Here is a 12239-nt window from a genome sequence, read left to right on the forward strand (position 1 = left end):
CAAAAGGCTGAGGCACAAGAATCACTTGCACCCTAGAGGTAGAAGTTGCAGTTAGCTGAGATTGCACATAGCACTCCAGCATGAAGGCTCATGCCTCCAATCCCAACACTTTGGGAGGCTGAGGAGGGTAGATCACCTGAGGTTGGGAGTTCAAGACCAGCCTTACCGACATGGAGAAACCCTGTCTCCACTAAAAATAGAAAATTAGCTTGGCATGGTGCTGCATGCCTGTAATCCCAGGTACTCAGGAGGCTGAGGCAGGAGCATTGCTTGAACCCAGGAGGCAGAGGTTGCAGTGAGCTGAGATCATGCCATTGCACTCCAGCCAGCACAACAAGAGTGAAACTCCGGTTCAAAAACAAACAAATGTAACTCTGCATAACATTATCTGCAAATTCATCATCTACATTTCTAATAGAAGGATTTTTTTTTTTTTTTTTTTTAGCGCTTTCACTTGTGCCCACTGGACAAGGTTTGATTGCAACTATCTGCTACCAGCATAGACGAACCAATTCAAGGAGAGCAATAAATGGGACTAACTACTAAGTTCCCATAAAGAAAGTCCTTAAGAATAAAATATTTCCTCTAGTTGACACAAGATTAAGACAATGGTCCATTACATAAAATCCCAATCTAATAAAAGCTGAAATGTAATGTTGTCTGTTTCCCAAATTTTAATTTTGTTCAGGCTCTGTCATGGTGACCAGGGATTGGAAAATGACTGCAAAGAGCCTCTGGGGAATCTGGGGAGGGAAGAAAGGTAGTCTGTATTCTAAGAGGGGACTGAGGTGATGGCTACAAAATTCTACATATCTACGGAAATTATTCAATTCTACATTTGTGATTACTGACTTTCATTACAAGTAACTTGTTCAATAAAATTTCTGGTTTCTACTCCAACCTGCAAGGAGCCAGGAGGTCACCACTTGTCCTTACAACAAGAAAAAAGCTGAACAAACTGAAAATTATCAAATCTTATTAGCGGGCCTAGAAGAGAGGTCACAGGGCAAATTGCCATGCTGAAAACAAGACAGACAGGCAAATACAAGGAACAGAAGCTGCTGAAGCCAGCACTTAAATGGTACTGACAGATTACTAGAAACTGAGGGTGGCCTGCCTTGAGCATTCAAAACTCCTTGGGGCCCAGATTTAGTGGGGATCTCACATTTTTCTAAGTTTTATCACCTGGAGCCCAACCAGGTTCTCATAGTAAAGATCAGAAGAAAAATGCCCACAGAACTGACACTGCCGACTTCAGCACTAATTATAAAGCTACAGTAACCAAACAGTGTGGAAATTGGTGAAGAAAGAAAAAAAGCAGACAAATAGGTCACTAGAAAAGAATACAGAGCTCGGAAATAGACTAACCTTTGAGAAAGGCACAAAGGCAATTTAACAGGCAAAGGATAGTCTTTTCAACAAATGGTGCTAGAATGACTAGATATTCACATGTAAAAAATAAATAAATCTAGACACAGATTTTACACCTTTCACAAAATGGATCTTACACTTCAATGCAAGGTACAAAACTGTAAGACTCCTAGAGGATAACATAGGGGAACATCTAGGTGACCTTGGGTATAGTGATGACTTCTCAGATACAGTGTCAAAAGCACAACCCAGGAAAGAAAAAATTGATCAGTTGGACTTCATTAAAATTAAAAACTTCTGCTCTGGGAAAGACATTGTTAAGAAAATGAATAAACAAGTGATAAACTGGGAAAAAATATTGGCAAAATACAGCTCTGATGAAAGACTGGTGTCCAAAATACATAAAGGACTCTTAAAACTCAATAATAATAAAGCAAACAACCCAATTTAAAAATGGGCAGAAGATCTGGATACTCCACCAGAAAAGACATATGGATGGCAAATAAGCATAGGAAAAAGATGCTCAAAATCATGTGTCACTAGGAAATTGCATATTAAACCAAAGAGATGCCACTACACTATAATATATACCTAATAGAATGGCTCAAATCCAAACAAGTGACAATACCAAAGGCTGCCAAAGTTGCAGAGCAGCGGGAACTCTCATTCACTGCTAGTGGAAATGCCAAATGCTAGTCACTTTGGAAAACAGTTTGGCAGGTGGTTTTGTTTTGTTTTGTTTTGTTTTTGTTTTTGTTTTTTGCAAAGCTAAAAATAGCCTTGCCACATAATCCTGCAAATAGCAGTTTTAGGTATTTACCACAGTAATGTGAAAACATGTTCACTCAAAAACTTGCATCCAGGTATTTACAACAGTTTTCTCATACTTGTCAAAAACTGGAAATAACCAAAATGTCCTTTACTAAGTTAATGGCTAAACAAACTGTGGTATATCTGTGCAACAGAATATGATTCCGTTATAAAAAGAAATGAGCTATCAGGCCATGAAAAGACATGGAGGAATTTTAAATACATAATGCTAGGAAGAAACTAGTCTAAAAACTCTACACACTGTATGATTCCAACACTAGGACATTCCAGGAGAGTCAAAATGGTAGAGATAGTGAAATGATCAGTGATTGCCAAACGTGGAGGAGGGATGAATTGGTTGAACACAAGGAGGTTTTCAGTAGTGAAACTCTTCTGTGTGATACTGTACTGAGGATTCATGACACTAGGTAATTGTGAAAACCCACAGAACTATAAAACTCAAAGAATGAACCCTAACGTAAACTATGGAGTTTAGTTAATAATAACATACCAATATTGATTGATCAATTGTAAACATCTATCACACTAATGCAAGATACTAATGATAGAGGAAATTGTGTTCCAGAGGACAAGAGAGAATAGGGGAATTCCCTGTGCTATCAGCTCAATTTATCTGTAAACCTAAAAGTACTCTAAAAAATAATATCTATTAAATTTTATTAAAATTCTGACATGACAGCCTCAAATCAAAATGTTGGTGGCATCCTGTTACTGTGTGGTTAATAATGGGCATTGGGGTGGATCAACCTGGAGTCAGAACGGTCAGAGATAGCAATGCCTGTGCCTCCAACCTCTGGCTCTGCGGGTGTCCCTGGAATCCAGAGAGCAGATCAGTTGGCTTGAGACAGCCTCAGTGCTCCAGATAGTGCAGGCTTCTGGTAAGGACAGGGAAAAATCGTCTCAGGGCAGTAATATGGCTGATATAGATTTTATTTTGGACGTGGGTGAATCTTGCAGTCTAAAAAGTATTTAACTTAGAAGACAGATACTCTCTGCTCATGATGTTAAGAACAAATTTAGAACTGTTGTTAAACTTACATCTTTATTTCCCTAGCTGGCCAGGACCTCATCAGTAGCTACTGATGTCACTAGTGTCCTCTGATCACCTTGGCAGTGATAACTGTTTTGACCCAACAGAAAACTGAGGTGTTGCTTGTACCTAAGATGCTGACACCTGGCAGAAATCCAGGGTCACTGTCCCAGAGCAAGTCAGCCAGCTGTTGATTAACAACCAGAAGGGGGACCCGGTCATCCACTGAGGTCATCTCCATGCAGCATGAGCCACTTGCTCTAATGAAGCCACCATCACTACATTTCTCATAACTCGCTATTCACTAGACTGAGAGTTCTGTGAAAGCTGAGATCATATCTACTCATCTCTGTGTTCATGATTCCCAGCTTAGGGTCTGGCACTAAGGAAGGTCTCAGCAGTGTTCACTGAAGATAGGATAAAACTGACTATAGATATCCAATCCAATCACCAACAATCCTCTCCAAAATGTCCTACCAGGGATGCTATAATTTCTCCCAAGATGCAGCAAGCCCCCGTCCTACACCTGTAGACCCCTGCTCTACACCAGTCACATCCCAGGATCTTCTGTGGGACACTGGAGGAAAAACGGGACTACTCTGAAGAATTCCTCTTATGGTTCCCCTTGTCATTAGGAGCAATGTCTTCACCTACACTCCCATCCTCTGGGCTGCCATGACACACCACTTTCAGAGAACTACTATATTTTCTTGAAATCATGTCATTGTGTTCTTTCTCTCATGAGCTTGAGTTGCTTGGGGAAACACTACTATTTGAACCCCAAGTACACCCAGTAAATACTCATATCATATAGAGACCTGCCTCAACTGAAAGTGCAGAGGAATAGTGTAAGTATCACTGCTTCATATACTGGCAAGAAACACTTACTCTGGCACCTGACCTAGGGCAGAGCTGTTTAATGTAAGAATAGACATCTCCAACCCTTCTCCAAGCATGGTTCTTCTCTAACCCACACTGACCTGAACAGCATCCACTGCTATGGCAGCCCCGAGGTCGAGGCTCCTAGGTCTGGGGTGGGGCTCAGGGCCAAATCCTCCCCCTCTTGGAGTTGGTGCTGCCTCTCACTATAAACCAGCTCTGATCCCCCCTTTGGCTCTTCCTCACCAGGGTCAGGAGACTCCTGTGGATTAAGTGTCTTGCCCAGTCCCCGCTGCTCAGCATGCGCTGCCCCTCGAGTGGCTGAATGATCACAGGCCCATTGCCCATTCCCCTGAGGCTTCTGGCCCAGTTTGTCCTTATTCTCCCCTGCTTTGTTTCTCACCTGTTCTAGCGCTGACTTGTCCTTTACAGGTTCTTCTCTTTTCCAAAACCTGCTGACTTTCTTCCATCTGTTCCCTCAGTTCTCAGCTTCCCAGGTGTGAACTCAGCTCAGGCTCTGAAGGAGAAACACAGGGGCCAGAGTCAGGAGTCAGACCCAGAGAGGTCAGAGGCAGGTTAGAGGTCCAGGCAGTGTTAAAGACCATCTCAGTCCCTCAAGGACTCAGAGAAAACTAAGCAGGAAGGGACCTCAGAGAGGTACAATTAGCACCTACTTTACTGATGAGAAAACTCAAGTCCAGAAAGACTAAGACTCTCCCAGGTTCCCTCATCACCCAGTGGCAGCAGATATACCACGAAAGCCTTGGCTTCACCCTCCCTGTGCAAAGCAGGTAACTCATCCTCCAGAAACTCGCTGCTGCCTTTCAGAAAACTTTAGATCAAATACAGCAATTTCACCTTGCAAACAGAGTAAAAGGGTCTTTCCTTGGACAATTCTTTATCATGGTTCTATAGGCCTATTACTTACTCCCAGTCTGTTGTCATTCACTGGCTAGCAGTTTGGGGCAGGGAGCATGTGAGGATTAAACAGTGGTTAACACAACCCTGCTTTCCCAGTCTGGGCGTTCAGCTCCTCCATGCTTCCTCAGGGAGTTTCCTCTGCTGTGACTGCTGGAGAGTCCAGGCCCTCATGTGGGTCATTTCTCCATGAAGATCCCTGTTATTTTCTTCCTCTCCTGGAGATAGAGAGGGCACAGAATGGCTCTGGGTCTCCACAGTCTTAGGTTTTCTCCTGAGCCAGCCAGGGCAGCTGAAAGCAATCATGACTGAGAGAGGTTAGGACAGTGAAGACGATCTCAGAGGAGCACGGGCTCACAAGGACAGCCCCTCGTGGAGACAGTCAGGACCGTGACACGGGCACTATCTGACCAACTCTGCTGGGGGCGATGGACCAAGGATTAAGCAGAGGATGCTGCCATGAGGAGAAAGGGGAAGAACCAAAGGAGTAGGGGAAATAAGATAGACAATAATGGTTTCAAGAAATGCAGAGCAAAGATCCCAGAAGCAAAGTCCCACAGGATGGAGGGTCAGTCTCAGGCTGTGGATCCTACTTAAGTACCTCCTGCTGGATTTTGCCCAGCTCCATTTCCAAACTATTTTGGATTGGTGACTTTTTTCTCCCTTCCATGGTCCTTCTTTTTGAACTAGAATCACTGTAATTGTTATTCTGTGCCTGTCCCGCCATTCCACATTAGGAGCAGATAAGCAGTTTGTTCAGTTTCACAGGTCGACAGACGTAAGGCAATTATGTCAATAATCTGTACTTAATGGACACCCTCAGAAGCCTCATTGACACCTGGTGTGGATGTTTTAGATAAGATTTTAAACTTTGGATCTGATGTGGCCTATGTGACATTTTTCATGTTGAACTAATGCTTTAATGACATGAAATTTGGAAACTTTAGAGGAGAGGATGAATGTATTTTGCAGATGGGGGAATGTGAGTGTCCAACTGTGGTAGATGGAACTTCTGAAACGGTCCCCAAACATGCCATACCCTTGTCTCTGAAGCCTGTTAAGGTGATGAGACACCACTCCTGTGATTATGTTTTTATGTGACAGTTACATGACCTGAAGATGATGAGGTTACCTGCATGAAGTGGATTGAATCACATCACTCCATACATGACAGAGCTTTCTGTGGCTGGTTGGAGAAGATGAAGTCAGAGAAGGAAGGAGCTTGAGAAGGACTCCATGAGTTGTGATTGGTTGAAAGATAGAAAAGACAGGTAAAGAGGAAAGCAGGTGGCATCTGAAGTCAGAGTATCTCCTGGCTGACAGCCAGCACAGAAAAAGGGCCCTCAGTCCCCCACAAACAAGAATAGAAACATTTTCCAATATCTGCAGTGAACTTGGAATAAAAGCTTGAGCTCTAGAGAAAAAGCATAGCTAGCCCATTTCTGGATTTTAGCCTCACATGACCCTGATCAGAAAACCCAGGAAGGAAGGAAAAGAAGGAAAGAAGGGAGGGATAGGGGAACAGATAAACTTACATGAAGATGAGGAGATCCAAGGAAACTTACACCAGCGATATGTTCAATTAACAGGAACACGCTAACTAGTTATTAGAGAGACACACTACTATAAATCCATATACTGTTTCCATGGCAGACAATCATTCCTGCTTCTCTGAAACACTTTCTGTCTCCGCCTTGCTGTTGTTAGAGACACTGAGTCTTCCCTTTGGACAAGTTCTGGCACCCACAGGAATGAGATGAGACAGTGAACCCCAGAACACCAGGCCACAATGTTCCCTGCTGCTCCTTGTCCACTCCAGAAGCTGCCCAGCTGCAGGGGAATGTGAGCCTCAGCTCCTGGGTCTGACATCATCCCTTTGCCTTTCTCACTGGGCTTCTCTCCTTGCACTGGCTCCCACTCCCCCAGGAACTGGCAGGTGACCATGTGAAAAGAACACAAACAGGCCACGCCCCTTTCTTTCTCCTCTCAATGCCTGCAGTGGTGGGTTCCATGGGGTAGTGATCTGACATTTACTCATTATGGTGCCCCTAGCCCAGAGCAGGGCCTGGCACCTAATAGCCACCATGTGAATGCTCAGTGAAAGAAGGTGACCACCACAAGGTCATGAGGAACCAAGAATTCTACTGTGGCCCATCAATTTTAAGTCCTATACAATTCTAGAATGGGAAATGTGAAAGGCCTTCAAAAGTGGCCACTCTCTGAAACCATTATACTGGCAGCTGAGCCATGTTTCCCCATCCTGGACACATCTAGAGGGCACCGCCTAAATCCAGACACATCTCCCCATACAGGACAGTTCAGGAGCCTTAGCCTGGGAAATGTGGTGGACAGGGAGGGGGGAATCACGAAAGTTGAAGAGGTGAAAGCAGGTGAAAGGGAACAGCAAGGTGGAAACAGAGAGAGAGATGGGGATGGAGACTGGGGGATGAGAGGGGAAGAGAGAGGAGAGGGACGCAGATCCAGCCACTGAGGAAAAGGCCTGAAGAGAACACTGTCCTCTCCTGAAGTCAAATAACTTCCACCTGACCACGCACTGCAGCTCGTGGGTGGCACATGCGGGTCATGCTGCAATGTTTAGGGCCTATGGAATCTTCCCTTCTCATCCGAATCGTAATGGAGAGAGGACTCTCTGACCCCATCCAGCTGGCAGTGCCTCGTGATTTTTACCTGTTAGATCTGGCAGCTCTTCATGTCAGCCCACACAGCATGAGGCTGCTCTTGGTGAACCGAATGGGGAAGATTCTACATCAGTGCCTCGGAGAGTCCACTGGAAGCCCTGGACAGCAGGAGTCAGTGGTGCCCCAGCATGGAGGCCGAGAGCACACAGCACTGAAGCTCCAGACACCCTCAGGAGGACAGTAAAGGACAATGTGCTGGTGAGAGCCTGGGTCAGCAGGAACCTCCGCCTGGGTCTGAACATGATTGGCCTTCATACGAGCTATGACATAAAAGAGAGAAATCAAGGTTAACATTAAGATTTGGGGCTTGCGGAACTTGAAGGATGGAACTGCCATTTGTTGAGACTGGGAAGACTGAGAAAGGAGCAGATTGAAAGGCGGTGAGGAACTAGAATTGGCTGGGTTTCTGTCATATGCAATCAACAGTCCTGACCAGCCTGGGCAACATAGTAAGACCCTGTCTCTGAAAATAAGTTAGCCAAGCATGGTGGTGCACACGTGCAATCTCAGCTACTCGGGAGGCTGAAGCAGGGAGATTCCTGAGTAGCCAGAGAAGTTTTCACAAAATAAGTAATATTTGGGGCAGATCTTAGTGAACAGGAATTCCATTCTTTCTGTTAGGAAATTAAGAGAGTGTGGGTGTGGTTAGTTAATGATGATTGAACTATCTTTGGAATCTCATCCACTGGTCTATCTGGTCTATTTATATATGTATATTCTATCTGCAGTCTCACTGAGCTTTGCTAATTTACGTTGCAGTAACAAAAGCCCCAAAATCTTAGCAGCTACACATACAAAGGTCTATTTTCATTGACATTTCCTTTCATGGCAGGTTAACTGTGACTCTATTCTATACAAGCTATTTTATTTGTTAGACAGTGAAAGCTGTGATACTTAGAGAATTGTTGAATGTGGTTCATTCATTCATTTAACAACTATTTATTGAATATCTGTTTCATACCAGGCAAGGTCAGGCACTGAGAATACAGTAGTAAATAAGAAACAAGATCTCTAATTTCCACAAGCTTATTTTGAAAATGAGATTAAACACAAAATAATCATAACAATATTACATTCATAAATAATAAATATTTTAAATTAGAAAAATATAAAATTATTAAAACTAAAATGGCCAGGAGTGATGGCTCACACCTGTAATACCAACACTTTGGGATGCCAAGGTGGGAGGATCATTTGAGCCCAGGAGTTTGAAAACAGTCTGGGCACCATAGGAAGACCCTGTATACAAAAAATAAAAACTGAGCCTGGCATGGTGGTGCATGCCAGCATCTACTAAGAAGGCTGAGGTAGGAGGACTGCTAGAGCCTGAGAGGTCAAAACGGCAATGAGCCATGATCATACCACTGCACCACTGCACTCCAGCATGGGCGACAGAGCGAAACCTTGTCTCAAGAAAGCAAAGAGAAGAAGATATGTTCAAACTATATGCAGGAGAAAAAAGAAGGAAGAAAGAAGAAAAGAGGAAGAAGAAGAAGAAGAAGAAGAAGAAGAAGAAGAAGAAGAAGAAGAAGAAGAAGAAGAGGAGGAGGAGGAGAAGAAGAAGAAGAAGAAGAGAAGAAGAAGAAGAAGAAGAAGAAGAAGAAGAAGAAGAAGAAGAAGAAAAGAAGAAGAAGAAGAAGAAGAAGAAGAAGAAGAAGAAGAAGGAGGAGGAGGAGGAGGAGGAGGAGGAGGAGGAGGAGGAGGAGGAGGAGGAGGAGGAGGAGGAGAGGAGGAAGAAGAAGAAGAACAAAGAAGAAGAAAGAAGAAGGAGGAGAAGGAGGAGAAGAAGAAAAGAAGAAGAAGAAGAAGAAGAAGAAGAAGAAGAAGAAGAAGAAGAAGAAGAAGAAGAAGAAAGAGGGGTGAAAGAAGAAGAAGAAGAAGAAAAAGAAACAATTTCATTGATGTAGTCCTGAAACTATTATGTAGAATACTATTGTCTACATTACATCACGTCAGTCCTTTAATGGCTTAACAATTAGATATGATCCATAAAATTTTCCTGGTAATTAGGTATACTTAAGAACAATTAAGTATAGAGTTACTGCCTTGACAGGAAGATGGTAAAATTTTTTAAAAGACAAATAAATAAATAAAATAATAAAACCTGTAGCTGTGTGAGTCTCAAATAACATCTAATTGAAGTCAGTGAACATCTAGCAATCATTCTGAACACATAATTCTCTTAATACATGTTGCCTAAACTCCCAACAGATCTGACTTACCAACACCTGTATGTAGCCAAAAACTGACAATCATTTATAAATTATCACCTATGACTCCATCTTCTCTACCCACTTAAAAACATTTTACATCTTTATTTATGATTTTTTGTACAGATGGGATCTCACTATGTTGCTCAGGTTGGTCCAGAAACAGACCCACACTGATTTCATAAATCAGATGATCATACAGCCATCTGATTTATGAAAAAAAGTGCCACACAGTCCAGAAGGACAAGGATGTCCCGGTCAATATATGGTGCTACATTAAACAGTCACATCCATGTATTTTTAGTAGAGATGGCTATTTTTTAGTAGAGTAAAAAGTGAATCATGGCTGGGTGGGGTGGCTCACACCTGTAATCCCAGCACTGTGGGAGGCTGAAGTGGGCAGACTACTTGAGCCCAAGAGTTTGAGACTAACCTGGGAAAATGTTCAATGCCCATCTCTACAAAAAAAAATAAATAAATAAAATAAAATAAAATAAAATAAAATAAATATAATTAGCCAGGCATGGTAGCACATGCCTATGGTCTCAGGTACTCAAGAAGCTAAGGTGGGAGGATCGCTTGATCCAGGAGGTGAAAGTTGCAGTGAGCTGAGATTATGCCACCACACTCTAGCCTGGGAAATAGAGTGAAAGTCTGTCTGAAAAAAAAAAAAAAAAAAGCATAAACTAAAATAAAATTGCTATGAGGTTAACACAGAAAAAAATGTGTTCATATTCTTAGGTTAGGCATTGATTAACAGGACACAAAAAGCAGTCACCATAAAGGAAAAGATTGATCAAGTATAATTTCATTAAAATTAAGAAACTCAGGCTGGGTACACTGGCTCATGCCTGTAATCCCTACACTTTGGGAGGCCAAGGCAGGTGTATCACTTGATCCCAGGAATTCCAGACCAGCCTATGTAACATGTTAAAACCCCATCCCTACTAAAAATACAAAAAGAGCTGAGCATAATGGTGCTCCCCTGCAGATCCCAGCTACTTGGGGGCTCAGGCAGGAGGATCACCAGAGCCTTGGGAGGTCGAGATTGCAATGAGCTGTAATTGTGCCATTGCACTCCAGCCTGGACAACAGAGTGAGATCCTGTCTAAAAAAGAAAAAAAAAAAAATAGAGAATCTCCATTCATTTAAAAACACCATTAAAAGAGTGAAAAGGCAAGCTACAGTTTGAAAAAAGAGAAATGCAATATGTATATATCCTAGAAAGGACACATAACCAGAATAAAGTGTTACAAATCAACAGAAAAACAAGCATATCCTGAAAACAGGATACAGAGATTTAACAGGCACTTCACAAAAGAGGACATATAAATGGCAGTAAAAAATACTCAACCTCAATACCAGGAAAAGGCAAAATGAAACCACACTGATACATTACTGCACCTCTACTCCAATGGCAAAATAACTTTGAACTGACAAGCATCAGCAAGGATGTGGGATAAGCAGAATATTCCCCGATAAGTTTTACAACCACTTTGGGAAAATGTTCAACAATATCTGATACCTCTAAAACCAACAATGTGACTCTTACATATATACCCCAATCTAGCAATGTTCTATTTCTTCATCTGTGGTGAATTTTACTTAGTATAAATTTAATACCTGTACTTTTTTTTTTTTTTTTTAGGTTCTCCCTCTGCCATCCAGGCCTGCGTGCACTGGCAAGATCACTGCTCACTGTAATCTCAGCCTCCCAGGCTCTGATAGATCCTCCCATCTCAGCCTCCCAGGTAGCTAGGGACACACCACCACAGACAGCTAATTTTTGTATTTTCAGTAGAGATGGGGTTTTGCCATGTTGCCCAGGCTGGTCTGGAACTCCTGGGCTCCAGTGGTCTGCCCACCTTGGCCTTCCAAAGCTCTGGGATTACACGTGTGATCCACTGCCCCCCCCCCCGACCACCTGCACATTTCAAATTGTCAACTTCTTCCACAGACTTCTGTAACTTTTCAAAGACTTCTTTGACACAAAGTTCTCAGAAATCTTAAAGCTAGCATTTTAGAATAGAAAACCGAGCTGCTGGTTCACAGGTGAAATTTTACCAATAAAATTTAACAACAAAAGAAAGCTACTAACGCGTATCAGCTCAGAACAAAGCTTTAAAACGACCAGCAGATCAGTTTAACTTCCTCGAGCACTGGGAGTCATTCCTTCGGGTGAACAACACTGTACCCCAAAGAAATGATAGCACTTCAAGAAAAGACTTCCTGTGGAAAGCAGCTTTACCAGCAAAAAAAAAAAAAAAAAAAAAAAAGGAAAGCGAGGACACCGCTCCAAAA

The 12239-nt window shown here is 42.7% G+C and overlaps 1 long non-coding RNA gene across 2 annotated transcripts in view; it reads right to left on the minus strand.

Annotated features, from left to right (window-relative positions):
* Positions 1-12239, minus strand: part of LOC141581980 (uncharacterized) — a 1111619-nt gene that overhangs the window by 506137 nt on the left and 593243 nt on the right. For both annotated transcript variants that reach the window (XR_012514811.1, XR_012514812.1), the window contains exons 10-11: positions 7718-7988; positions 4515-4628 (exon numbers count right to left, since the gene is read on the minus strand). This is a non-coding gene — a long non-coding RNA (uncharacterized LOC141581980). The remainder of the gene's footprint in view (positions 1-4514; positions 4629-7717; positions 7989-12239) is intronic.

This window comes from Saimiri boliviensis, chromosome 18 (assembly GCF_048565385.1).
Source record: "Saimiri boliviensis isolate mSaiBol1 chromosome 18, mSaiBol1.pri, whole genome shotgun sequence".
Lineage (NCBI taxonomy): Eukaryota > Metazoa > Chordata > Mammalia > Primates > Cebidae > Saimiri > Saimiri boliviensis.